The sequence below is a fragment of the Dromiciops gliroides genome, chromosome 2 (genome assembly GCF_019393635.1).
Source record: "Dromiciops gliroides isolate mDroGli1 chromosome 2, mDroGli1.pri, whole genome shotgun sequence".
Classification (NCBI taxonomy): domain Eukaryota; kingdom Metazoa; phylum Chordata; class Mammalia; order Microbiotheria; family Microbiotheriidae; genus Dromiciops; species Dromiciops gliroides.
Window position 1 is genome coordinate 168,844,645 of NC_057862.1, and position 27,843 is coordinate 168,872,487.

Consider the following 27,843-nt stretch of genomic DNA (forward strand, 5'->3'; position numbering starts at 1 on the left):
TCTGTCTCTGTCTCTATCTCTGTCTGTCTCTCTCCGAGACTTAGATCTCACCAAAGGGGAAGTCTCTGGTGTGGCCTGTTGATGATAGGACAAGATAAAGACTACCAGGCTCATGAGTCTTTCTGGAGTCTGAAGTGGGGTTAATCTCATTCATTTCCCCTCTCAAAGCTAGAAGCCAGAAGTACCTGATGGGACTGCGGAGCCCTAAGACTCTCCCCAACTTCACCCCATCCCTCACACAGGACAGGTCATTCATCTCTCTACTAATGAGGAAAGAGGGGCAACTAGGTGGCATAGTGGATAAAGCACTGGCCCTGGATTCAGGAGTACCTGAGTTCAAATCTGACCTCAGACAGCTGACACTTAACTAGCTGTGTGACTCTGGGCAAGTCACTTAACCCTCATTGCCCTGCAAAAACCAAAAAACAAACCAAAAAAACGAATGAGGAAAGAATCCCATACCAATAGGCATTGGAACTAGGATTACAGTAATAAAACCCTATAGTTAAATAGTGCTTTAGGGTTTACAAAACACTTTACCTATATTATTTCATTTGATCAATTCACATAAGATAGACCTTCATAAAATAAGGGATTTAATCCTATTTCTACAGGAGGTAGAGAGTTTTTCATACCTGTCTAGTAGGATAGTCTGGAACTTTTCTTAACTGTAGGATCCCCCCCCCCCCCAATTCTATTTATCTTACCTTGGCCCAGATTCTTTCAGTTTAATTTAAAGGGTTTTTTTGATGTAAAAAGAAAATAAATTGTTGTTGTTATTTTCCCCATTTACATTGTTGTAATTACATTGTGTATTATTTTCCTCATTCTGCTTACTTAAGTTTGTTTCAATTCAGATAAATCTTTCCAAACTTCTCTATATTTATAATATTCGTTGTTTCTTAAGTAAAGTAATATTTCATTACTTTTATGAACCACAACTTGTTTAGCTATTCTCTAATCAGTGGATATCATATTGTTTCCAGGTCTTTGCTACAAAAAAAGTCCCGCTATAAGTATTTTGTTGCATATGGAACCCAAACCTGTTTTATAAATCACTGACATCCTTGGGGTATGTGCCTAACAATGAGATTTCTGGGTCAAAGAACATAGACATTTTAGTCACTTCCTTCACATAATCCCAAATTTCTTTTTAGAATGGTTGAATTAATTCATGGGTTCACCAACACTGCATTTGTATGTTTAACTTTCTGCAATCACTCCATAATGGAATATTACTATCTTTTATCTTCTTTGCCAGTTTTCTGGGAAGAATACAGCATCCTCATTGATCTGCTAAAGAAAGAAACCCCAGGGAAGTAAAAAAACCCCACAAAAACTGCTCAGTTACTTATATCATAGTACAATCATAGTACAACCAACAGTTACAGCCCAGAGTCCCTTTTCTCCACTGGTGGGGAATATGAACATTAACTAGCCTTCAATCCCCTAGGAGCCAACTCTAGTGAAACTAAATCAAGAAGCACTTACTAACACGTACTATGTGCCAGATACTGTGCTGTGCACTGGAATACAAATCCAAGTTGAAAGAAGGACAGTCTTTGCCCTTAATGGGGGAAGACAACACATAAAAGGAAGCTGGCAAGGGTGGGAGGTTGAAAGGGTGGGAAATGAAAATATGTGGTACTGGGGTAAGGTAAAGAAAGTTGTGGGGAGTCAAGATTGCAACCTTGGAGAGAAATGGAGAATTTTTCCCATCTCTCTTATCTCCCTCAGTAGTATGCTGGACCCCATAGGTCCAGACTCCTTACTCCACTAGACCCAGATAAGAACCCTTTCAAAACCTACTAGACTTTGCTGAATTGGTGGAGGGTGTTCTGTTTTTACCAGGGCCTTCAGGGGTGCTACATTTCACCTGGGGACCAGGGAACCTCACTTTTTCCCATCATTCTCCCTAATTGCTTTTCATTTTGTATTTCCCTCAGTAAAGCTGGCCTGCTTCATTATCTTATTGTGAGTTCCATGTTTCCTTGAAGAAGACTTTGGTCTAAAGTCTGTGTTAATAAATCTCAGAGTTGTTTGGACTCTGAGCTCTCTTACTATTAGTGATTAAGAGTGTTCTTTTATATGGTTGTTAATATTTTGCAATTCTTTTGATAACTTAATATCCCTTGACCATTAATTTATTAGGGAACAACTTTTAGTCATATATTTCTGGTTTTTGCTTATATATTTTGAATAGCAGACTCTTATCAGAGATATTTGGTGCTAAGGATTATTTTTTTACCAATATTTTTTTAACCAATTAGACATTCCTCTTCTTATACTATATGTGCTATTTTTGCCTGTGCAAAAGCTTTTCAATTTCAAATAATTGAAATTATCTATTTTATTTTTGGTGATCACCTCTATCCCTATTTGATTAGAGATTCACCTCCTGGTTATAGATATGACAAGAATTGAATCTATATCTTAATTTTATTTTTTAATTTTATGACCTTTTTAAATATTCAAATAATTTTGAGGATGGTAGTTTGGTTAGTATACTAATAAATCTATAATTTAACATAGATATTTTCATTATTTTTATTATATTGGCATAGCTCAGCTCAGACTTACATGAACTAATGCTGAATAAAGTGAGCAGAACCCGGAGAACATTGCACACAGTAACACCAGCATTGTGCAATGATCAACTATGAATAACTTAGCTCTTCTCAGCAATGCAATGCAACACAATGATCCAAGACAATTTCCAGAGACTTTTGGAAAATGTATCCACATCCATAAAAAGAACTGATGTACTCTGAATGTAGATCTAGGCATACTATTTTTACTTTATTTTTTTCATGGATTTTTTTCTTTGGTTTGTTTCTTCTTTCACTAATATGAAAATATATTTTATATGATTGCATACATATAAGCTATATCAAATGGCTTACTGTTTTAGGGAGGGGAAAATGAAAGGGAGGGAGGGAGAAAATATGGAACTCAACATTTTTTTTTTTGTGAGGCAATTGGGGTTAAGTGACTTGCCCAGGGTCACACAGCCAGTAAGTGTCAAGTATCTGAGGCCGGATTTGAACTCGGGTCCTCCTGAATCCAGGGCCAGTGCTCTATCTACAGCACCACCTAACTGCCCTGAACTCAACATTTTTTAAAATGAATGTCAAAAATGGTCTTTACATGTAATTGGAAAAAAAAAGATACTATAAAAAAATTAAAAAATCAAATTTTGGAGCATTGGAGTCAACAAAAGGTTTGGGTAAGACATTTTTCTAGCTCAAGACAACTTAGGAGGTTGGCAGGAGAGGTCTATGACACCAGGGTGAATACCACCCTGGACAGCATGCTTGGGCAACACCAATAATGGGTCTTAGAGGTGATTGCATCAGGGAAAGCAGCAGCAGCAGCTTTGGGAGTTCTCAGCACAGAGACAGTAAGGGGATTGGACAATTGCTCAGAAGCAGATAACAAGGTACTTTTTCTTGGCACTGAGTGCAGGAACTGGTGCTATTTGATAACTCTATTACCCATACACAAAAGAAGGCGCTGCCCATATGTAGCACTGGATTGCAGTTCCCAGGTGGAGGTGAGCACTTGTGGTTGGTCACAAGGCATCAGGGGCCCTGGTTGCCATTCCAGGGCAGAGAGGAGCACTAGTGCTTGTGACTGTAGGAGAGCAGGAATGAGAGGTAGGGGGTGGAGTTGTCTTGACTATAGTGCAGAACAGAAGAATTTCTGGAACAATTAAAGATATGAGTGGTAGAGAAAAAATTGGGGGAGGAAGTGAAAATGATGCACGAAAATTATGAAAAGAGAGTTAACAGCTTGGTAAAAGAGACACAAAAATCTCCTGAAGAAAATAACTCCTTAAAAAGCAGAATTAACCAAATGGAAAAAGAAGTTCAAAAGCTCACTAAAAAAATAATTCTTTAAAAATTATAATTGGCCAGGTAGAAGCTAATGACTTCATGAGACTTCAAGAAACAATAAAACAAAGTCAAAACAGTGAAAAACAAATAGAAGAAAATGTGAAATATCAGAAAACAACTGACCTGGAAAATTGATTGAGGAGAGATAATTTAAGAATTATTGGACTATCTGAAAGTCATGATCAAAAAAGCGTCTGGGGCAGCTAGGTGGTGCAGTGGATAGAGCACTGGCCCTGGAGTCAGGAGTACCTGAGTTCAAATCCGGCCTCAGACACTTAACACGTACTAGCTGTGTGACCCTGGGCAAGTCACTTAACCCCAATTGCCTCACTTAAAAAAAAAAAAAAGAGCCTAGATATCATATTTCAAGAAATGATAAAGGAAAACTTCCTTGATATTTTAGATCTAGAAGGTAAACTAGAAATGGAAAGAATCGACTGATTACTTCCTGAAAAAGATACCAAAATGAAAACTCCCAGGAATATTACAGCCAAATTCCAGAGCTCCCAGGTCAAAGAGAAGATATTGCAAGGAAATAATTCAAATACTGTGGAACCATAGTCAGGATCACAGAATATTTAGCAGCTTCCACATTAAAGGAGTGGAGGGTTTGAAAGAGGATATTTTGGAAGGCAAAGGAGATAGGATTACAACCAAAAATAACCTATTCAGCAAAACAGAGTATAATATTTCAGGGGAAAAATGGATAGTTAATGAAACAGAGGACTTTTAAGTGTTTCTGATGAAAAGACCAGAGCTGAATAGAAACTTTAACGTTCAAATAGAAGACTCAAGAGAAGCATTAAAAGGTAGACTTGAAAGAGAAGGCATAAGGGACTCAATAAGGTTAAACTGTTTGGATTCCTATATGGGGAGATGATACATGTAACTCCAAAGAACTTTGTCATCATTAGGGCAGTTAGAAGGAGTCTATATAAAGAGAGGACATGGATATGTCAGTAATATTGGGATGATCTCAAAAACAATTAAGGGTTGAGAAAGAGGAAAGCACTGGGGAAAGGGGGAAGGGGGAGCATTCATGGGGAAAATTATCTCACAGAAACATATGTAAATGAAGAAGGGCTTTTAAAGTGGAGGGGAAATTGGGGGGGTTAGTAATGATTGAACTACATTTTTGTCAGAATTGGTTCAAAGGGGGAAGAAAATATGTATACATATTCAGTTATAGAAACCTGTCTTACCCAACAGCGAAATAGGAAGGGAAGGGGATAAAAAAGGAGAAAGTCATGATAAAAGGGATAACAGATTAAGGGAGACAGTGGTCAGAAGCAAAACAGACTTTTTAGGAGGGACAGGGTAAAAAGAGAGAGAAGGATGAACAGAAGAACATAAGATAGAAGGAAACACACAGTAATCATAACTGTGAATGTGAATGGGATGAACTCACCCATAAAATGGAAGCAGATAGCAGAATAGATAAGAGACCAGAATCCAGAATCCAACAATTTGTTGTTTACAAGGGCCACACTTGAAACAGAAAGACATACACAGAGTTAAAATAAGGGACTGGCAGAGAATCTCTTATTTTTAATTTGAAGTAAAAAGACTTATGATCTCAAATCATGATCTCAAACACTGCAAAAAAAATTGTTGTTTGTTGTTCAGTAATGTCAATCATGTCTAACTTTTCAAGACCCCATTTGAGATTTTCTTGGCGAAGATACTAGAGTGGTTTGCCATTTCCTTCTCCAGTTCATTTTACAGATGAGGAACTGAAGCAGACAGGCTTAAATGCCTTGGCCAGGGTCACACAGCAATTATGTTTCTGAAGCCAGACTTCAACTCAAGAAGATAAGTTTTCCTGACTTTAGACTCTATCTACTGAACCACCTAGCTGGCCCCACAAAAAAAAAATAGACCTAATTAAAAGAGATAATCAGGGAAACTATGTTATGCTAAAAGATGATCATAGATAAATAATATAAAAAATTTACAGTAAGTTTCTCTGATAAAGACATCATTTCTCAAACATATAGTGAACTCAGTAAAATACATAAAAATAAGAGCCATTCCCCAATTGATATGAATAGGCAGTTTTCAGAAAAATAAATCAAAGATATCTATAGTATATGAAAATATTGCTCTCACTATTTAATAGAGGAATGCAAATTTAAACCACTCTAAGTTACTACCTCACACCTATCAGAAGTATAAAATACTGGAGGGATGTGGGGAAATTGACACAATAATGAACTAATGTAGATTCTGGCTACATCCACAAGGTTAATGGAATGGAGATTTGTTTTGTTTGTTCTCTGTGGGGAGGTCTTCTTGTAGAACAGGAGGTTCTCAAGTTGGGGTCTGTAAACTTGCTTTTTAAAAAAGTTGATAATAATTGGTTTCCTTTGTAATCTTACGCATTTTGTCTTATGAAAACATTATTCAGAGAGGGAGTCCATAGGTTTCACCAGACTGTGAAAGGGGTCAGTTACAAAAAGCACAAATTTAGATGGGCAATTTAAAGGGTACTGTAAATTGATCTGCCCCTTTCACAGTAGCCACACATGAACCTGAATAGTCTACACAGAACCTTGGCCTTTGGTCTTGCCAACTGGTTTCACCTTAAGATAGAATGCCCATCACTGGGGGCATAAGAAATCAGTGGTTTGGTAGAATGGATACAACTAAAGAGGCAGCATGGGGTAGTTGAAAGCAGGCTGGATTTGAAGTCAGAGGAGCCAAGTCCAAGTCTTATCTCTGACCTTTCATACTTGTACAATGCTGGCCATCAGTTTCTTGGCCTCAGTTTCTTCCTCTAAAATATTAAAGGGTTAGACAAATTGACTTCTAAAGTCCCTTCCTGCTCCAAATTTCTGATCCTGTGATTTCCCATGGAAACAGTTTAATGTAAGGGGTAAGAGGGTTAGATACTGTGGTGTCAGAAATCCAAATAACTGAATTAAGCCTGTAGAAAGAGTTCTTCCTTAAAATCAAAATTCTGCTATGCTTCTGTAAATGAATAGTACAGCCACTTTTCAGAGTTCATTTGGTTTAAGTAACAGAATTATGTGTTGTAAATACTCTATTGGCAACATTTGTAAAGCAAACAACCAGGCCACATAGTAAAAATATGTTGCCATAATAAATTAAATAATATGGTTTGAATGACAGGAGGAGTAGGTTATGATTGCTATTGGGATATCCTAGATGGTCACAAAATCCACTTTTTATTGCTTATGTTACGTAAGGTCACTAACTGTTGAGGTCTAACCAGGAGCTCAGAATTGTTTTAAACTTTAGAGTTCCCATGGAGAGGTCTGGATGAGACTGAGGACATAGATTTAGGGGCTTGGGCTACCAGTCAGACAACAAACTATGGGGTTCCCCTTTTGAAACTTGAAGAAAGCAGTTTTAAGAAAAAATGAAAACACACAGGTATGAACACTATCCAGGGAATCAAAACATCAGTTCTTAGAGTCTTAGTTCACTTACTAATTTGCTCTGTATCCTTGAATGAGTATTGTAAATAGTCTCCCTAACCACTTCTCAGAATCAGTTTCTGTATATGTTAAATGAGGAGTTGAACTAGGTATCTCACTTCCTTGTTCTTGATTTACCCATTCAGTAACCTCCCCTCTGTTACAAATAAACCCAGGTACTGGAAGGTTCACTCACTAACAAACCCAACAACCATCACTAGTGTCTAAACAAGGCATCCACAGTGCCTAAATAGCCAGGGTATCTGCTTTTGTGGGTTTCTGTAGGCATCTGAAGCTTTTATCTTTTCAGTATGGTCAACCCCAGTTTGACAGGATCCTCCCTTTAATTTAATCCTTTTGCCTTCTCTGCAACCCCTAGAGGGCTTGGTGTGTGTGTGTGACTCCACCTGGGAGGATGCAGTGAGGGGATTGTTATGATATTTTTGATATGACTTTTATTTTTGGGGGGTAGGGTGGGGCAAAGAGGGTTAAGTGACTTGCCCAGAGTCACACGGCTAGTAAGTGTCAAGTGCCTGAGTTTGGATTTGAACTCACGTCTTCCTGAATCCAGGGTTGGTGCTTTATCCACTGCGTCACCTAGCTGCCCCATGACTTTCATTTTTTATGAATGACTATATTCTGTCTTAAAGTTTATTTAATATTTCACTGCAGGCCTTTGAGGTTTCTTTATCCAACACAACAAAGTCCTTTTAGTGACTTTTCTCCCTATTTAAATGCAGTGGTTTCTCCCTTTTCTTCTCTGGTTCATTTTACTGCTGCTTCTCAGCCAGAAGCCTTTACTTCATGTTTTCTTGTGATTCTCCTTGTGGCTGCCCCTTCTCAGCTTGGGTCTCCCTAGTGCACTGCTATGGGAGTGCTGAAAAACAACCCCTATTTCTCTTTCCCTTTGTCAAGATCCACTTAAGGTGAATGAGTGATCTTCAGGGGGTATACTCTTTCCAGTCTCCTCCTTTAATAGACTATAAAGTCATAGCAGCACTGATTCTCATTCTCTCTCTCTCTCTCTGTCTCTCTGTCTCTCTCTTTCTGTCTTTCTCTCTCTGTGTGTGTCTCTCTCCCCACTTTTACTTTATCCAATCTTCCATTTCATGTTCTGTAATAAACATGCCTGGGCTTGATCTTTTGCTGTCACACCAAACAAAAATTGCCAACTTCCTAGGAATCTTGACAATGACTAAAGGGCCAGAGAATTTGTGGACATAATTAAGAACTCTGGACAACTATGGGTCTCCACCCCTTCCTTGAACAGGAGTTAGCTTTTCCAGTCTGACGTTTCCAAAGTCTAACACCAGGGGACTATAATAAATCACACAAAAAGTGACAGGTATCTAAGTACTTTAAGGCTTACAGTATACTATTTTTTTTATAGTATACTATTAAATACATTATTTCACTTAGGACTCACAACAGCCCTGTGAATCTGGTTGGCATATTATTTCTCATTTTTCAAATGAAAAAACACAGGTGCCACTGTGTAGGAGGTGGCTGCTGCCAGCTGTCCTAACCGCAGGTCTTAAGATGATATAAAATTGTAAATGATTGAGCCAATACAAGTGAAGGGGGTTATTAAAGGAAAAGATTTAGGGGGCAGCTAGGTGGCCCAGTGGGTAAAGCACCAGCCTTGGATTCAGGAAGACCTGAGTTCAAATCCAACCTCAGACACAACACTTACTAGCTGTGTGACCTTGGGCAAGTCACTTAACCCTCATTGCCCTGCCTAACCCCCCCCCCCCGCAAAAAAAAATAGATTTACTAAGTTTGTAAGGTTACAAGTATCAAGCACAGGGTGTGTTTATATTGATAGTTCTGGTTTGGGTTCATTTGAGCATGAGGGCCGTCCTGCTCCTTCCTCCTTTTTCCCATGGAGGCAAAGTTTAAGTGATAGCAAATGTGGCCAAAATGGAGAAGAGAATCTATCAGGTCTGATTAGGTGAGAAGATGCCTCAGTAGATCTCTAAAACAGAGTCATAGGGATATCTTTTCTTACATGGCAGCGATATTTCATTATAGGCATTTATCACATCCTGTTTAGCTATTTCTCAATCTATAGGTATCTACTTTGTTTCCAATTCTTTGCTACCACAAAAGCACCTGTATTAATATTTTGGTGTATATGGGATCTTGCTTTTATTTTTTGAATTATAGGTCTAGCAATGAGATCTCTGGATCAAAAGGCATAGACATGTTGGGCGTTTTTAAATTTTAATTTCAAGTTGCTTTCTGGAATGGTTGGATGAATTTGCTGGTTCACTAAGAATATATTAGTGTGCCTGCCTTTCTGCAATCCCTTCAAGATCTTTACTACCTTGCAAGGTATGAGGTAAAATCTCATAGTAGTTTTAACTTCTTTCATTCATAGTAGTTTTCTTTCATATCTGTTGTAGACACGGCTCTAAAACCAGTACTCTTTTTGTTCAGGTTTGATACTGGAATTAAATGAGGTGCTTCCAATGCACTGAACATTTAACAAAAGAGGATATTTCCTGTTCCCTACCATTGCAGAGATATGCAAAAAAAAGATACAGAGGGATTTAGATTCTATGGATGAAAACCCCCTCTCCTCCCCCACCCCCATCTCCACTTGGAAACTGGTCTAGTCAGTCATTCATCAAGGCATAATAACTCCAGTGGTCTCAGGCACCCACCAAACCTGAGAGGACTATACCAGACTGGGACCTTTTATGCCCCCAGATCAGGAAGCTTTATCAGGGAAGCTTTGTGGAGGCAGGAAGCTATGTCAGACTCAAAGAAACTGTATCAAGAAACCAATATTTCTACCATAATATTGCTTTTGATAGTTTGTAATTCTTTTGAAAATTGTTTGCTTATTTCCTGTGATCACTGGGGATGGATATGTCCTAATAGATTTGTGTTATCTATATATCTTGGATATTAAATTTTTATCATAGATATGGTATTTGATGCACATATCCCCCCAGTCGACAGTTCCCCTTCTTATTCTAGTTTCATTGATTTACATTTTTGCTAATGCTTTTCTCTCTTATGTAATTGAAATCCCTTATTTTATTGATGAATTGCTTGTGATCAGTGCTATTCCTTGGCTCTTATACTTGTTATTTACAGCGCTGGCTCTGATACTACTTCGAGCAAATTACTTCACATTTATGGGCCTCAGTTTCCTACTCTCTAAAATGAGTGGGGGACAAGTGGATCAGTTGATTTTTCAGGTTCTTCCCAGCTCTAAATTCTGTGATTCTAAACATTCAAGGTAAATGAGTTGCTATTGCCAAAACTTTTTAAAAAATCACATGTTGACCAGCCTATTGGTGATGAATCTTTCTGTACTTAACAAAGCTAGTCCTCAGAAAAGTGTACACAATTTGTCAGCAGCATTGTTTTCAAAGCCTTTCCAGTATGTTAGAATTTGTCATTTTGTATTTCACTTGCATAATCCTCCAGAAGTCAGGTTCTTTTCTGTGTCATAATGAAGCAACAGACTAGAATTTTTATGGAGAAAGTATAAATATTAAGTACTTGTAGCCAATCAGCATTTTATTATAGAGTAAAATTCAAGGACATAAAACACCTTACTTGCCTCTCCTTTTCTATGATCAATTCTATTTAATATAACAATGACTATTCCTAAGCTTGACTAAAACTCACCTTGAATCTTGGAGATCATAGGAGCTATAACTGGAAAGAACCTCAGAGATGATCCAATCTATTCCCACTCTTTTTAGAGATGGAGAACTTTGAAACCCATGTAAGTGAAATGGTTTGCTCATGGTAGTAAGCATCAGAGCCAGAACTCTAGGGTGTAATTATCGGAACTAAGATTCCAGGTTTTCCAACTACAGATCCATTGCTTTCCATTGTATGACAGTTGTCCCTCTTCTCTGAGACATATATTTTTGAAGACCAGGACAAATTGTGACAAAGTAGGTAGAGTGTTCAGCACTCTATTTTAAACCTAGAGTGAGGAAGACCTGAGTTCAAATTTGGCCTCAGATACTTCTTTCTGCTTCAGTTGCCTCATCTGTAAAATGAGCACCTACCTCCTAGGGGGTGTTGTAAGGGCTACAAAGAGGTAATATTTTAAAAACACTTTGTAAACCATAAAACTCTATTCAAAAAATAACGATCAAAATCATATGGGTTGCTTTTCCTAGTTGCCATGGCTTTCTTCCATCAAAACCACATGCATTCTGTTTCCTTTGAGTAATTAATGGGATAGGCTTGCTATTTTATCTGGGCCATTGGCTTTTAGTCTTTCTGACTCTCTTTACCCATGACAGAAATGGAAACAGAAAGATTATAGTCATACATTTGAGTCTATTATCATCAGCATGAACCTAAACGACTTTTTCCCTAATCAGGGAAAGGTTTCCCTCTGCCTGAATGCCTTCATCTTTCCTTGTTCTTTCTGAAGAGCCTACACATCTGTTCTTTCTCTCCCTACCCATCAGGCATTTCTCTCACCTCCATACCAGTGTTCCCCTCATCAACCAGCTCAAACTTACTTAAGTTCAGGAACACAAATGGTTTCTGAAAGAGCTTTGAATAATGAAACCCTTCTAAATACTGGAACACCATGTTAAAAATACATATTTCAACAATATGACAAGGTTTCAAAAGAAATTTAAAATACATTTTTTGGAGTTAAAAATTATGTGTTATCTAGTTAAGAGCTGGCCTTTATTCTCTGCTGTTTTTGAGGCATTAAAATAAGTTACTTTGAAGTACCTTTTAAAATGTAGATTTAATAATATTTTCCAGACAAAAATAGGTGGCTATTATAAATTTAATTAACAGCCCATTGTAATTATCCTTGGATGTGATTACTGTTGCTAAGTTCAAAAGTGATTATTTCTAACAATATTAGATTCTTAGACCACAGTATGCCAGACCAGACCATATTCTTGAGAGATATTTTAATTTGGATTTTTTAGGAGAAATAACTTGATGAATGGAATGATTAATGACTTCTTCTCCTCCTCTCCTTCTCCTTCTTCTCCTCTTCCTTCTTCTTCTTCCTCCTCCTCCTCCTTCTCCTCTTCCTCCTCCTTCTCTTTCTCCTCTTCTTCCTCCTTTTTACTTCTTCTTCTTCTCGTTTGACAAACATTCAGCTCTCTCTTGATCTGGCCTAGGCAAATAATTGGTTAAGAATCTCACTAGGGATAACTGAATGGCTAAGCTAAGGCAAGTCTCCTGTGTATTAGAACCATAGCAGGTCAGACTTTTCCCATCCTTAGGGAATGGAACTCTCTGGGTACTGGTGTTTTTAAAGTTGAACTTGGTTTTATAACCTTTGCTTTGTATATTCAGTAATGATAATTCTGTAATTTAATTTCATAAAATAAAATGTGATAATGAAGATTAATCCTTTGGTTGGAATAATAAAAAATATTTCAATAAGACTCACTAAGTAATTCTTTCTCCTACTCCTGTCCCTAAATCATTTTATCATAAAGTTTTGGGCAACTAGGTAGCACGGTGGATAAAGCACTGGCCCTGGATTCAGGAGGACCTGAGTACAAACCTGACCTCAGACACTTGACGCTTACTAGCTGTGTGACCCTGGGCAAGTCACTTAACCCTCATTGCCCTGCAAAAAATAAGATGAATTTGGGAGCATTTGTTGGGATATTTATAAGGATAAAACATCCAAAAGTTTAACCTCACCTAATATAGGTGCTCTTATTTTCTCATTGACTCTTTCTTCAGTTCTTTTTAAATGTTGGAGAGTTTCTATAGATGAGTTTATAGGGCCTGTGATAGCAGAAAGAAGGGATGGATTGGTGGAAAAAAATTCACCTAGGCTTTATATATATTTCCAGATTTAAAAAAGTTTTTCTTATCTTAGTTGCATCAATTTTGTTCATAATAAGACCTCTCAATTTAATATAAAATTGAAAAAAATCTATTTTATCTTTTGTGATTGTATCTATCCTTTGTTTCATTTAGAACTCTTCCCCAAACTCAGTTCAAATTTCACCTTCTCTAGGAGGCATTTTCCTGTCCTCTTGGCTGCTAGTGCCATCCTCTTTCCGATTATGTTCCATCTACACTGTATATATTTTGAATGTATCTAGTTATTTTTCATGTTTGTCTTCCCCATTTGAATGTGAACTCAACTAGAGTGAAATGGTAAGCCAACTGAAACTATAGGGAAAAAATCCTAAAATTATCTTGGAGAAACTATTGGAACTTTTAGGATCACTGAGGCTTTTTGAAAAATTTAGACAAATTGCTAAGTATTTAGAAATTGCAATTGTAGGAAGCAAAGTAAAGCAGATAATCATGGTATAATTTCAGAAACTGTAATGGTATATTTTTGCTTCTGTACTCATTTTTTAATTTGCTCTGAGTTTAAAATAGCTTTTTTTTTTTTTGCAGGGCAATGGGGGTTAAGTGACTTGCCCAGGGTCACACAGCTAGTAAGTGTCAAGTGTTTGAGGCTGGATTTGAACTCAGGTACTCCTGAATCCAGGGCCAGTGCATTATCCACTGTGCCACCTAGCTGCCCCCTAGAATAGCTTTTGAATTAAGTTGAGCATCATCATTGCTAATAATTTTCAGAAAAAAAGAACTCTTCCCCCTAGTCATAGCTGTGAACTATACTTGGTATTTTTCTCCATTTTTTAAAAAAAAAGATATAACTTTTAATATTATGTCATCTATCCATTTTGAGCTTATCGTGGCAGAGAGATCAAATTTCAAAGTTCAGAAAAAGGATGGGCAGGACTGCATGCTCTAAAATTAAGAAAGTCAGCTTAAGAGGGATCAGGTAGTCTCAAGAAAGTTCTGATGACACAAGCAGAACTTTTGATGAGGAAGAAAATTGGGCTTTCCCCTATGTTTCCACATCTGTAAGAGAGAGACATGGATGCCTATGGGAATCATTGACCAATTTTGATTTTAAAAAGATAAGTTCAGAAGACAAAAGCAAGATGACATGTAACCGAGGATTGAAAAAGTAAGAGTGGCCTACACCTATAAAAATAATATTAGCTTTGTGAAAGCTCAGAATGAGTTGAAACTGAGATTGTTAAGGACAATGAAAAGACTCATCCCCCTCCCCCTGCCCCCAACTCCCAAGATATAATGGGGAAGAAAAGAATTGCTACTCAGGTGGATGGGACAATGATAAGAGATGACACAGAGAGGAGAACTACTCAACTCTCATTTTGAGTCTTCTATTGAAAAGAGCAATCTTTGGATTTGGTAAAGATAGAACAAAAATGGTTAAAAGGGAGTTGAAAACCAAGATAAGTGAGGCTATAGACAGAACTTAGCTGCTGTCTATAAGTTTAAGTTATCAGGCTTATATGAACTTTTGTATAGCAAAAAGGTACTGAAAAAACTTGTCAATATGATTACTAAAATGATTATTTAAAAGATAAAACTTTCACAAACTTTATGGTCTTTGGAAAATAACTAGATCTAGACAAATACGGTTCCATTTTTTTGAAGGAAAAAGCATAGATCTTTCAAAGGACAGCTAGGTAATGCAGTAAATAGAGTACTGAGCTTGGATTGAGGAAAACTCATTTTCCTGAATTCAAATCTAGCCTCAGACAATAGCTGTATGACTTTGGATAAGTCATTTAACCCTTTTTGTCTCAGTTTCCTAATCTGTAAAATGAGCTGGAGAAGGAAATGGCAAACTATTCCAGGATCTCTGTCAAGAAACACCCAAATGGGGTCGCTAATAGTTAGACATGACTGGAAGATGGCTTAACAACAACATTGAGCTTGACCTTGATTCCTGAAAAAAATTTAAAGGGATAAAGGAAATGATGATCACTAAGAACCAACACAGCTTCATTAAGAATAGGTTGTTCTAGATTAACTTCATTTTTTTCTGGTAAGATTGATAAATGGGAATGAATGCAGTAGATTGAGGGAGTACATTGTATTTTTAGCAATTAATTTGATAAATTCTATGGTTATATCCTAATGGATAAGATGTAGAGATATGGTCTGGATGAAAACTCCAGGGGAAGAGAGAAAGCAGTGTTGGTAAAAGGCAGCATTTTAGTAGTTATCTACAATTGTTCATTATTCTTTGGGCTATAAAGGAGGGCCAACATGTTTTCTTTGCATCACTCATAGTTTGGTATAGCAGTGTGATATCCGGCCCATAGGTGCGTTTGTGATGGGATTTGGAATATATTAGGCTCAATCAATTAATCAGCACATTTTCATTAAGTACGTTCCTGGGCATTGTGCTAGGCACTTGATGATACAAATACAAAGTTAGAATCAATTCCTACATGTTAGGAGTTTAGTTTTTATATAGCAGGAGCGCAGCATACTACAAAATTAGATAGGGGAAGGAACCACTTCTTCATGTAGGAGATGACACTTGAGCTGGGTCTATAAAGATAGGTAGAATGTACACAATTAAGAGATGAAGAGTGAGAATTAGGAAAGGCATTACAGGCGTGGAGAACAACACAGCCCTTTATTCTGTTAGTCAGTTTCTTTACAGCAGAGGTAGGAACACTTGAAGTATCTTCAGGGGTAACCAGTAGCCCAGGTTTGCTTATCTTATTTTAAATAAGTATGAAAGAATGATATGCTTTTTTTTCCTAAATACGTGATGATAGTTCTAATTTTATTGTTTGTTGTTGAGTAATTTCAGTCATGTCTGACTCTTTCTGACCCCATTTGCGGTTTTCCTGGCAAAGGTAATGGAGTAATTTTCCATTTCTCCAGCTCATTTTACAGGTAGGGAAATTGAGGCAAACAGGTTTGAGTGATTTGACCAGGGTCCCAAAGCTAGTAAGTATTTGAGGCTGGATTTGAACTCGGGAAAATGTCTTTCTGATACCAAGCCCAGTTCTCTATTCACTGAGCCACCTAACTGCCCTGATAGTTGTAAAGATTTCCATCAAATAGGGCCCTTCTACCAACCCCATGAAATCACTTTATAGATATTTCATATTTACTTAGCAAGGTATATGCTGTTTTCCCCAATACATTGTAACCTCCTTGAGAGCAGGGACTATTTCTTGTTATGTCTTTGTATCTCTAGTACCCAACATAATGCCTGTCACATAGAACATACTTGTCAAAAGAATAAATCCGTATCCTACTTGTTCAGTAATTAATTTATTGACCCTCATACAAAGTCTTTTAGCTTCATTAGCTCTTCTACTTTTCTTTCAAACACTTGGTCTGCTTAAAAAAAGAAAAGAATGAAAGCATTAAAATTCTCCAAACTTTGCAATTAAAACTGTATAAAACAGGGGGCAACTAGGTGATGCAGTGGATAGAGCACTGGCCCTGGATTTAGGAGGACCTGAGTTCAAATTCGGCCTTAGACACTTGACACTTACTAGCTGTGTGAGCCTGGGCAAGTCACTTAACCCTCATTGCCGGGCAAAAACAAACAAACAAAAAAACCACCACAAAACTGTACAAAACAAATGGAGTCCAGTGATCTAGAGAATTATATCGATTCTTGTTTTGTCTCAGTGTGATTCAGTAGGGAAAAAAACCAACACTGGACTTAGAGGCAAATGATACGGATTTAAATCCTGGCTTTCCCAGTTACCAATGATGTGACTTTGGGCAAGTCTTTTACGTCATGTTTTCTCAGTTTCCCCAGCTATAAAATGAGGAAGTTGGGGGGCGGCTAGGTGGCGCAGTGGATAAAGCGCCGGCCCGGGATTCAGGAGTACCTGAGTTCAAATGTGTCCTCAGACACTTGACACTTACTAGCTGTGTGACCCTGGGCAAGTCACTTAACCCCATTGCCTCATAAAAAACAAAACAAAACAAAACAAAACAAAAATGAGGAAGTTGGACTAGATGGTTTCTAAGGTTCCTTCTTGACTCTCAATCTATGACCCTATGATTAGGATGCGGGAGGAGGGGAGGAAATAATGCATTACTGTGCATCAGGATATTATTAGGAGATAGAGCTAAATGCTATGGTTTCCTATCATATGGCTCTGACATCTATGTGAATGAAAAGAACCAGACACTGCTGTCATTTCTTAAATATTTGTGTTGAGCTATCATGACTGCAAGCTCTCCTTAGAATGGCTTGGTCTCAAACATATGTCTGCCTGTCTGCCTACCTTCAGTTCTTCCCAGTGTCTTCTGTTCCCACATATACAATGCATCATTTTAGATACATAAATAGATGAAGTATTTATTAAGCACTTCCTATAAATAAAAAGGGAGAGGTTCTTAAAAATTCTCTGAGGAATGAGGATACAGATCATGTCAAAGGCTCAGAAACATATCATTATTAAATACGTTGGCTTTAAAGATTCTCTATGAGCAAAAGAATGCCCACCCCTCCCCCCTCTAATGCTCAAATTCTATAATGCTATAGATTCTTTACAGATTGGACATATGACTAAAGAAAAAGTAGGATACCTATGGAAGGTCAAATATCTTCACTCATTTATTTCTTGTTTAGTATTCTTGGATGTAAGGATGGTGTGGCATAATGGATAGTGAATGGGCTGAGGTGTCAGAAAGACCTGGGTTCAAGTACTGACTCATTCATATACTGTCTGTATGACTCTGGGTAAATCACTGAATCTTTCAGTGCCCGAGGCCACTCTCTAAGTGATAAATTTCAGAATAGCTACTGAAATGCATTGATGAGAGTTTCTTTTTACTTCAAAATTTTTTCTAATTACATTTTATTTTCAGATCTACAGTCTCTCCTCCCCTCTCCCCCATCCCATTGGGGAGTTTCTATATGAGGGGTTCCCTAAACAATTTGTACACACCTCATATATACACATATGTTTTGCACCCCTTTATACACGATGCTTACTTATGGTTTAATGATAGAATATTTATAAATTATGACATTATGAAATAAATATTAATATTTATAACAATAATAATTGATCCTTATTATCCCTCTTACTTCCAGGATCAAATATAAAGTTCTCTGTTTGATAATTAATGTACTTCATGGCCCTTTCTTGCCTTTCTCCCTTCTATGCACTTGCTGGCTCAATTGTAGTTCCTTGAACCGAACACTAGATCTTCCATTTCTTTGCCTTAGCACTGGCTGTCTACCATGTCCAGAATGCTTTGCTCTCTCATCTCTGCCTGTTATTTCTTCTGGCTTCTTTCAAGACAGGTCAAATTCTACTTTCTGATGGAGGAGGGCTTTCCTGGTGGTTCCCGCTATGAGGTGGCTCCTACAAGTGCCCCCTTCACAGATTACTTTCATTTACTTTGGGTTTTTTTTTAGTATATACCTACTTATTTACATATCATCTCCCCCCACCCCCCATTAGAAGATGAGCTCTTTCAGGGCAGGGACTATGTTTTTGTATGTCCTGTGCTTAGCACATTGTCTGGCCCATAGTAAAGACTTAATCAATGTCTGTTGACTGACTATACCTTTTCCGAAAAATCTTTCTTCCAGTACATAGTGCTGGCAAGCATTCAAGAATGGAATGGGAACGACTTCAAGGCAACGTAATAAGGTTCCCCTTCCCCATTCTTTCACCTTAGATAAAGGGCCTGGTAGCCCTCTAAGGTAAACATCTCTATATCTGCCTCTGTAGTAAGTTTCCCTTGGTTGGTGTTTCTACAATTCCATTTCACTGTATGACACTATTGAACACACTAACTTAATTTTCTTGGATTGGTTTATAAGGAAACCTAGCAGCTCTTAATACTTTATGTTTCATATCTAAGCAGGTTGAAACCAATTCACAAGAAATTATTAGGTGCAATTCCTACCTCTCATCTTTCCCACTCTGAAGTTAGATGTCTTCATGTACCAAGAGGGTATCTGAAGTTCTGTGTGTGTGTGTGTGTGTTTCTTAAAGTAATTCCAGTTGCCATTCTCTGGAAGTAAAATTCCATATGTTTTATGGTGTCTCAAGAATTTAAATTTTTGTGGGCCTTGTCCTTGAATTCATTCTTTGTTGCCTAGAGGCAGACTTTCAGGTTTGTCCTTTAAATGTATTAGTTTTTGGGAAATCTGACCCTTTTAAAGGAAGCTACTTTAGGCCTGAAACAACCGTCTAACAACCATACCCATAACAACAGTAATGAAAATTGTATCACTATTGTCTAAAAATCTTCCAATGATGTGAAATCAGGTGTATTAATTAGTTCTTAGAGCACTCACATAATGTTCTCCCTTTGTCTTTCCTCAATCCCATTTCCAAGAAAAGACAATTGAGAATCAGAGAGATTAAAAGCCTTGACCCATAGGATATGGGGAAGATGGATAACAGGTGAAATTAGAAGCAGAAAGTGGTGACTCCCATGTCTCTGCTCATGCCAGTAGGCCACGCAGTATCCCTATGGTATGGTTTCATCTTCATAGACTGAGTAAGATTGCTTCAAATATGTAGCCTGAGAACAGATGTATTACATATGGAGCCAAAAAGTTTCTATTTTCATTGTTTTCTTGATGATGATGAAACCTAATCTTTGTGCTTACTAAAATCTTAAGGCTAGTCAAGAATACTTGGAAGAAGGACTTCAAAGTAATTTATCTCTACTTATTATTACTTTTATTTTACTTTTGCCTCCTTAGTACTGCCTGAGGGTACTGTGGGTTTATTTGATTTTAATTTTTTTGAAGAAAGCATCCAAACTAATTTCTTATTCTTGACTAGTGAGCATGAATGCTCTTGGAGCTAGGATCTTTCAATATTAGGGTATATGACAAGATATATTTGAAGTGCCATGTAAATAGGATGACAGGACTGGACCTGTGATATTATTGAGAGAGAATTCAAGGATGAAAAAACTTGTACCCATGCAGGCCTTCCCTGCAACCTCTGGTCTTAGAGAATTACTTAGAGAATGAGAGGTCAAGTGATTTACCTGCCTAGGGTCATAGGGCCAGTAATAGCAGAGAATGAATTTTAATGCTAGTCTTTTAGCTCAATTACTACTTCCATATCAGTGGCTAGTTCCTTGTCCATTATGCCATGTTACCTCTCAGCTGCAAATACAATGATAATTACTTGGTGGGACAAGAATACCCCTTTATATCTATGCACATGAAATCTCTCCTTTTCTTTCTTTTTCTTTTCTTTTCTTTTTTCTTTCTCTTCTCTCTTCTCCTTTCCTTTCCTTTCCCGTCCCCTCTCCCCTCTCTCCTCTCCCCTCTCCCCTCTCCCCTCTCCCCTCTCCCCTCTCCCCTCTCCCCTCTCCCCTTTCCCCTCTCCCCTCTCCCCTCTCCCCCCTCCCCCTCCCCTCTCCCCCCCTCCCCTCTCCCCTCTCCCCTCTCCCCTTTCCCCTCTCCCCTCTCCCCCCTCCCCTCTCCCCCTCCCCTCTCCCTCTTCCCTCTCCCCCCTCCCCTCTCCCCTCTCCCCCCTCCCCTCTCCTCTCTCTCCTCTCCCCTCTCCCCCCTCCCCTCTCCTCTCTCTCCTCTCCCCTCTTCCCTCTCCCCTCTCCCCCCTTTCTTCTCTCCTCTCCTCTTCTCTCTTTCTCTCTCCCCCCTCTTTCCATCCTTCCCTCCTTCCCTCTTCTATCTCTCCCTCTTCCTCTTTCCCTTTCCTCTCTATCTCATACATATTTCTAATCCATGGGTAAATCCTACAGGCACCTAGGTGGTACAGTGAAGAGTGCTGGACTTAGTTGGAGTCAGGACATCCTGGGTTCATATCCATTCTCAGAGGGGGCAGCTAGGGGATGCAGTGGATAAAGCACTGGCCTTGGATTCAAGAGGATCTGAGTTCAAATCCAGCTTCTGACACTTGACACTTAACTAGCTGTGTGACCCTGGGCAAGTCACTTAACCCTCATTGTCCTGCAAAAAACAAAAAACTAAAACAAAAAACAACAACACATATCCATTCCCAGAAACTTACTAACTGTGTGACCCTGGGCAAGGTCACTTAACCTCTATTTGCCTCAGGTTTCTCATATGTAAAATGAGAATAATAATAGCATGATGAGATCATTGTGAGGATAAAAATGAGATATTTGTAAAGTGCTTGGACAACTTTAAAGTGCTAGATAAATGCTAGCTATCCTGATTATTATTATAGTAAGACATTGACCAGTATGGTAGCATGTCTTGGCATTTGTCTTCACTTTGTGTTCTAGTATCATGTCTAGATGAGTTCTTTCTCTGTTTATTCATAGTAACCTTATCTATGTAATGTATTTACTCACTCTACATATACCATGAGAGGCCATGCATATAGTGCATAGAGAGTTCACCTTGGTGTCAGGAAGACTTGGGGTTCAAGTCTGGCTGACATATTGTAGGTATGTCACCTTGAACAATTTATTTAACCTCTCAATGCCCCAGGAAATTAAAAAAATGAGTTGCTAATTTCATTTGATGGAGTGAGTTTCTGTATTGGGAGCTCCCTATACCAATGAAATCATAATACTTGAGTTTTAATTTTTTTTAAAAAAGGTCCTCTTCTAAGAGTATTTTTCTAGGCCAGGGCTTCTTAAACATTTTTCCACTCATGACCCTTTTTCACCTGAGAAATTTTAAAGTTGGTATACGTAACCTTTTATTGTGGAAAAATTTTTCACAACCCCCACATTCAGTGACGCAAATACATATGGGTCATGACCCAAAGGTTAAGAAGCTTTGTTCTAGGTTATCTCTCTCTTCCTTTCAACTTCTTTGATTGGTCAAGATTCATGTCAATAGCAATTCTGTTTTCTGGATGGGTGCTATATATCAACCTAGAAAGTTTGGTCTTTAGTCCAAAGACCAGAATGTTTGTTTTTGGTTCATCATTCAAGTAAGTGGTGAAGAGATTTGAAAATGCTAAGCTTATGGCCAATAGCTATAGAAATTCAATTCATGGGGCAGCTAGGTGGCACAGTGGATAGAGAACCAGCCCTGGAGTCAGGAGGACCTGAGTTCAAATCTGGCCTCAGACACTTAACACTAGCTGTGTGACCCTGGGCAAGTCACTTAATCCCAATTGTCTCCCCACAAAATAAAATAAAATAAATATTTCATTAAGAAATTCAATTCATGTGACCTATCTTACCTTTTACACTCTGTAATCAAGCCATCCTGTTCTTCTCTCTATTCCTCATACCTGATACTTCATCTCCTATGACTGAGCAAACTTTCCACTGGTCATCCACCATGCTTGAAATGTACTCTATCTTCACTTCCACCTTGTTGTAGAGTTCTCCTCCTCCTTAAAAAAAAACAAAACAGCCCAGGTACCATATTCTGCATGAAGTCTTTCTTGATTCTCTCACTTGTTAGTGCCCTTCCTCATAAATTACCTTGCATTTAACTACTTCGTATAATGGTAGATCTATATATTTATAGTATACATTTATTTATTAATTTTGAATTCATGCTATGTATATTTTAATAATTACTTGTGGTCTCCATCCAGTAGAATGTAGATTTATTGGAGTAACGATTGTTTTCATTCTCTGAATTTGTATCTCCAGTGCCTAGCACAGTGACTGACACATAGTAGGGATTATATGAATGCTAGCTATTATTATTATATTATTTTTTATCTCCAGTGATTTTCATGGTGCCTAGAACATAGTAGGTACTTAATAAATACTTGTTAATTGATTATCCTGAAAGACTGACACTGAGCTAGTGATAAGTACTATTGGAGCAAAAGCCTCCCATGACTGCACATATACTTAGCATCATTGTATAACAACCTCTGACATTTTTTTTAACCAGCCCAAATAATTGATAGGCAAAAGTTTGGTTCTGCAATTTGTATCTGTAGTATGGAGTTATCAGTCCCAACTTACTAGAGAAAAACTATTTCCAATTTACTAGAGGAAAACTTTGAAAATTAGAGAGGCAATTGAGTATTCTAAAATCTGAAGAGGGATCTTTCAGAATCCCTCTGCTACCTACTTTACTTTTCCACATGGGTGGTAGTGGGAAGATATTACCCCCTTTCTGAGGTTTATGATTACTTTAAAGAAAGAATAAATGTTCTATAAAGAGAGACTCTAGGAGAACAGCTGGGTGGTGCAGTGGATAAAGCACTTGTCCTGGATTCATGAGGACCTGAGTTCAAATCTGGCCTCAGACACTTGACACTTACTAGCTGTGTGACCCTGGGCAAGTCACTTGACCCTCACTGCCCTGCAAAAAGGACAAACATACACACACACACACACACACACACACACACACAGAGACTCCAGGGCACAATGGTTCTTATCCTAGGGTCCATGATCTCCAAAGAGGTCTGGGGTTAGAGTTGTGAACTTGGATCTGGGGGGATAATGACCTATTTATTTTCACTAAACTCATACTGAAATTTAGCACTTCTTTTAATTATGACTTAAAATAAAACATCGTTCTGAGAAGAGGTCCATAGATTTCTCCAGACTTCCAAAGGACTCCAGGACACAAAAAATTATAAAGTCTGTAAGGCTAGGATAATTCAGGAGCAGCATACTTCTTTTTTTGTTTGTTTTTGGTGAGGCAATTGGGGTCAAGTGACTTGCCCCGAGTCACACAGCTACTAAGTGTCAAGTGTCTGAGGCCAGATTTGAACTGAGGTCCTTCTGACTCCAGGGCCAGTGTGCTATCCACTGGACCACCTAGCTGCCCCTAATATCTTACTTCTAATCAAAGTAGTTTCCATCTCTATCATTTTCCATGGTTACTTCATTTTACAGATGTATATGAGTGATGTTATCAAAGTGACAGCAGAGTTATTCCTTCGAGAGCTAAGTTAATACTCCCTGATCATACCTGTAGGAATAAATGTAAGTTGCATACTTACTGTAAGTTCTCCCTTTGCCCTTCAAGCAAGATAAAATGCAGCCAAGTATGGCATTGGAATACTTGAATTTTGGCTTCAGATGAAAATGCTACAATTGAAAACTTTCCAGAACAACATGTACTTGGAGCCATATTAAAGAAAAACTCTTTTGGCATTTTAGCCAAATGACCCAGCAGGCTGATAGTGTAGGGCATATTTCACAGTTGTATAAATATTTTAAATGATTTTTCGGCCTATAAAGCAAGTCAATGAGGTTATATATTTTTTAAAAAGCTCAATAATGAAATCAACCTGTCTACCTTAACTTGTTGAGAAAATGGGCTCTGCTCATCTCACCCTAAACTTCTTGCCTTGGAATTGCATAGGCATAGAGTGCTTTTCACATAGGAAAACAAAGACAGTTTGTATTTCAGAGAATTTCTGGGGTGATTAGGAACAAGATACATTGCTTTAGGTGGCTGGTCTCTGCTGGGACCCTCCTGGCTTTGGGGACCTCTGCCTATATTGTCTAGGGCTTCTGTAAACTGGACTTCATCACTCTTCATCATCAGTGCTTTTGAATCTGACTAAGGGATAACATAGTTTCATGATAACTATGAACTACAAAGTAGGGTGGTTCATTTTGTTCCCAATTTTGAGTAGTTTGTGTCTTTTTATTAAGAGTTTAAAAAATTCAGCTTTAATCTAACACACATTCAACTTGTGTATAAAGGGATTTCTCCCTAAATTGGCAGGCTTCATCATTTGAAAAGCGGATGCTTTCCAAACTGGAATAATGCAAAGAAAGTGACTAAAATGCCCACAAACCCAAAGATTCTACTGCTAGGCATATTCACCAAAGAGGTCATTCACAAAAAGAAAGGCTGTATATACATTGACATATTTTGGTGGTAACAGAAAACCTAAAAACAAAGCAGATGCCCATCAACTGAGGAATGGCCAAACATACTATGGGACAAGAAATGTAATAAAATATTGTGTGGTAAGAGACTATGAACATGATGAAAACAGAGAAGTATGAAAAGACTTAAATAACCTGATGCATAGTGAAGTAAGTAGAGCCATGGAAACAAAATATACAGTGAATGTAACAGTGTAAATGCAAAGAACCACTATAACAAAACCATTGAAAATAGATTTTGAGAAATTATGAAGAAAAAGCTTGGCCCACAGAAAAAAAATATGAGAAAGACTCCTCCCCCTAATCCTTTGCCGATGTAAGGTTGTGAGGAGGGAGTAGGAGGTGTGTTGGTTCAGAGTGTAAAACACTGAAAACAATACTAGGGTTTTTAAAAAAATGTATTGAAAAATTTTCTTGAATCCTTTTCCCTCTCTGCTTCCTTTTGTTCCTTGGGAAGAAAATCAAGGATAAAGGGGTTATTTAATTTCAATGATATAAAAACAAGAAATATCAGTACAAATCTGTTTTTAATGCCTGGTTGCTTTCTAAAACTTTCATAGGTCTACTTTCACAGTCAATTTGAATTTGCTTTTTTTTTTTTTTTGGTGGGGCAATGAGGGTTAAGTGACTTGCTCAGGGTCACACAGCTAGTAAGTGTCAAGTGTCTCAGGCCAGATTTGAACTCAGGTCCTCCTGAATCCAGGGTAAGTGCTTTATCCACTGTGCCACCTAACTGCCTCCTTTGTTTTTTTTTTTTGTGTGTGGATTTGCTTTTATAGTTGTTCCTTTCCTCTCCTCTCCTCTTCTCTCCTTTCCTTTCCTTCAATCTGGGTTAAGTCACTTGCCAAGGATCACACTGCTAGTAAGTGTCTAAGGTCAGATTTGAACTCAGGTCAGCCTCCTGATTCCAGGGCTGGTGCTCTGTCTACTGTGCTACCTACCTGCCCCTACAGTTCTTATTTTACTATGTACTTTTGAAATCACCTATTAATTGATGAGAAAGAACCACCAGTTGTGTGGTATAGTGAAAAGAACACAAGCTTGTGATCTGAGTTCTAATTCTCTTTTGGCTCCTACCTGTGTGATGTTGGTCAAAATCACTTAACTTCTCTGGGCTTCAGTTTCTTCACTTGTAAGTTGAAAGAGTTGGGCAAAATGGTCTCCAAGATCCCTTCCAGCTCTAGATTTATCATCTTATGTATCCTTATTATTAACAGATAATATCTCTTCAGGTAGGCGTGGATAGATTGTGATCTGAATCCTTGCAGGGAGTGTTGGAAACAAAGAAATCACAGATCCATTTGGGTCTTAGAATAGGTAATATAACAATAACAACAACAATAGCAGCAAGAACTATAACAATAATAGAATAGCTCATTTTTAAAGTGTTCTCATTTAATGTGCTGAAAGCACTTTTCCACATCCCTTATTGTTACTGGATCCTTGCAAAACTCCTTGCTTCGGTATATACTGGGAACATTACTATTCCTTTTGCACAGCTGATGAATAGGTATAGAGCATTTCATTAGGTGAATTGTTTGATGGTTACTCAGCTAATTAGTGTTAGTATGTAAGTTCCAGGAGATTAGAAGCTGTTTTGTTTTTGTTTTTGCTATTGAATCCCATCACCTAACATAATGCCTTGTATGTAGTAAGTACTTAATAAATGCTTGTTGAATCCAGTTGTTAAATTTAGTCAATAATATTCAATAAACACCTATTAAGTGCTCACTATGTTCCAAGTAATGTGCTAAGCTCTGGGGATACAAAAGGAGGCAAAAGACTGTACCTGTCTTCAAGGGGCTCAAAATCTAATGAGGGAGAGAATAAGCAAATGCATATATACAAATGAACTATAAAAATAGGAAATAAATAAGAGAAGAAAGGCACTGGAATTAAGAAGGTTTGAGGAAGATTTTCTGTAGAAAATGGGGGCAGCTAGGTGGTGCAGTGGATAGAGTGCTGACCCCAGAGTTAGGAAGGCTCATTTTTGTGAGTTCAAATCTGGCCTCAGACACTAGCTGTGTGACCCTGGTTAAGTCACTTAACCCTGTTTGCCTCAGTTTCCTCATATGTAAAATGAGCTAGAGAAGAGAATGGCAAATCACTCCAGTCTCTGCCAAGAAAACCTTAAATGGGGTCATGAAGAGTCAGACATGACTGAAAAATGACCAAACAACAACTGAACAATAACAAAGAATGGGATTTTAGTTGGGACTTGAAGGAAACCAGGGAAGTCAGAAAGTAGAGATGGGGAAGGAGAGCATTCCAGGCATGTGGCACAGCCATTAATGGAAATTCCTAGAGCCAAGAGACGGAGTATCTTGTGCAGCCAGAGATCAGTGTCACTGGATCAAAGAGTATGGGTCAGGGAGTAAGGTGTAAGAAGAGCAGAAAGGGCTTAGGGGGTGGTCATGAAAGGCTTTGAATGCCAAGCAGAGGGTCTTGTATTTGATCCTGATTGTGATCCTGAAGGGAGCTACTGGAGTTTATTTGAGGTTGGGGGTTGGCATATATTTAGAAGCTGAACCTAGGTCTTTCAAGTCTACTAAGTGCATTGCTCTAAACCCATTCACTATATTATACTGATTTCCTTTTACAGGGCTTGTTTTGTCACTATTTTTTTTTTTTTGGTGAGGCAATTGGGATTAAGTGACTTGCCCAGGGTCACACAGCTAGTAAGTCTTAAGTGTCTGAGGCCGGATTTGAACTAAGGTCCTCCTGACTCCAGGACCAATGCTCTATCCACCGCGCCACCTAGCTGCCCCCGTTTTGTCACTATTTTTTAAAAAATTACTTGTTTTCCTTTTCTTTTCCTTGATGTTTCTTCTTACTTTTCCCTGGCGTTCTTCCCTTTGCCTCTGGTTAAGCATCCTCTCTACGGGACTGATAGATTAGAGGGGTTTGAAAAT

General features: G+C 38.1%; 1 protein-coding gene across 3 annotated transcripts in view; it reads left to right on the forward strand.

Annotated features, from left to right (window-relative positions):
* ATP8B4 (ATPase phospholipid transporting 8B4 (putative)) overlaps window positions 1-27,843 on the forward strand; it is a 413,855-nt gene that overhangs the window by 188,557 nt on the left and 197,455 nt on the right. The window lies entirely within an intron of this gene.